Source organism: Hevea brasiliensis, chromosome 4, assembly GCF_030052815.1.
Source record: "Hevea brasiliensis isolate MT/VB/25A 57/8 chromosome 4, ASM3005281v1, whole genome shotgun sequence".
Lineage (NCBI taxonomy): Eukaryota > Viridiplantae > Streptophyta > Magnoliopsida > Malpighiales > Euphorbiaceae > Hevea > Hevea brasiliensis.
This window is the reverse complement of record NC_079496.1, coordinates 92978977-92980845: the sequence shown is the minus strand read 5'-3', so window position 1 is coordinate 92980845 and position 1869 is coordinate 92978977.

The following is a 1869-nucleotide window of genomic DNA, read 5'->3' as shown; positions in this document are numbered from 1 at the left end:
CACATCCAATAATCTAGATTTGGTTTCAAGTCATGCTAGGGACTTTGCAATTTTATTGCAAACCAAATCTATTTAATTAATCAATTAAACTCTTTAATTAATTAATTAAATCATATTTAAATAGGTGATAACTTGTGTATGTGTGTGACTTACTAGGCTCATCACTAATTGGCAATGAGACATGATATCAACTCTTAATATCATCGTAACTCTTTCTTACAATTAATTATTTCTATATATCATTTTATGATCCTCTTATACCATTGTTAACACATATCATAGCATGCGATGGCCACCGACTTACTAATAAGATTTAACTTAAATTAAGCTTTAATCATATGTTACAATTCACTAGAATCAATCTCTTACAAAATCACAACTCAATTTGAGTCATGGTTTATGTCAAACTCCATTTGCTATGAATATTATGTTCTCTTTTAATTCCAGTTCTTGATTAAAAGATTTTCTCATCGAAACTCTTTTACGAATAAATCTATCTGTCTGGCCAGAACTTGAAACATCAAGAACAATTAAATGAACATAGGATTTTATCTCTATTTACTTAGAGAACAGATTCCATCTTGATCAACACCTACCTCCATATATAACTAGCAGAGCCAACACATGCCCATATACCCATACATAGTACAAGTATGAAAGCGATCAAACTCAAACTACCTATATACAAGATAACTGTGCTATCTCAGTCTAAAGATTATATGCACGATATGATTTATGACAAAAAATTGACAAGAGTAAACTCCATGTGCTTGTCATAAGTGTCACCGGTTGACCTACTTATCATGTATAAGTGCCTATCATGTTTGTTATATGGCATGAGACTCACCATTCCATCTTATTTATATCTCATATAAATAACTTGGGAACAAATATGAATACAATCTTTCTGGATAAGTCATGTCCTTATTATGAAGTATCCTCGATTGTGAACCTATTTATGATACTTTGTGCTAGAAATATTGTCACTCATATTCTTAACAACTTAAGAATAATATTTCTAACAAAATATCAATGGACCTTTTCTATTACACATAAATATATTATGTAAACGGAAAAGTGGAAATGCCTTTTATTAATAAAATTATGTACAAGATACATACTAAATGATATGCTCTAGGGCATACTACTAACAATCTCCCACTAGCACTAGAGCCATTCATTACAATACCTTAGACCCATCTTCTCAAGATGTCAGTCTAACTGAGCTTGTGACAAAGGCTTAGTGAATGGATCAGCTGAATTTTTCAGCTGATGTTATTTTTCTGCATGGCTATATCGTCTTTGCCCAACTATATGTCTGATAATGTGGTAGTGCCTTTCTATGTGTTTGGATTTTGGTGAGACCTTAGTTCCTTAGCTCAGATGATCGCTCCATTATTGTCACGTAGTGGAACTGACTCAATGGAAGGAACTCTGTAAGTTACATCACGAACTTCTTTATCCAAACGACTTCCTTTGCGAGATCCGATGCAAGAATATACTCAACCTCGATGAGTGGAATCTGCAATGCGTGCTCTGTTTGGAACTCTTCCAACCGATCGCACCTCTATTACAAATGAACACATATCTAGAGGTAGACTTTCTATCATCGATATCTGATTGGAAATCAGAATCAGTATAACCATCCAATTGCAAGTCTCCACCTCCATAAATCAAGAATAAATCCTTAGTTCTTCTCAAGTACTTAAGGATATTCTTGTGACTATCGATGTTCCAAACTGGATTGGATTGATACTTGCTAGTCAAACTAACAAAGATATGCGATATCCGCCTAGTACACAACATTGCATACATTAAACTTCCAATAGCGAAGCATATGGAATCCTGGCCATCTTATCTCTTTCTTGG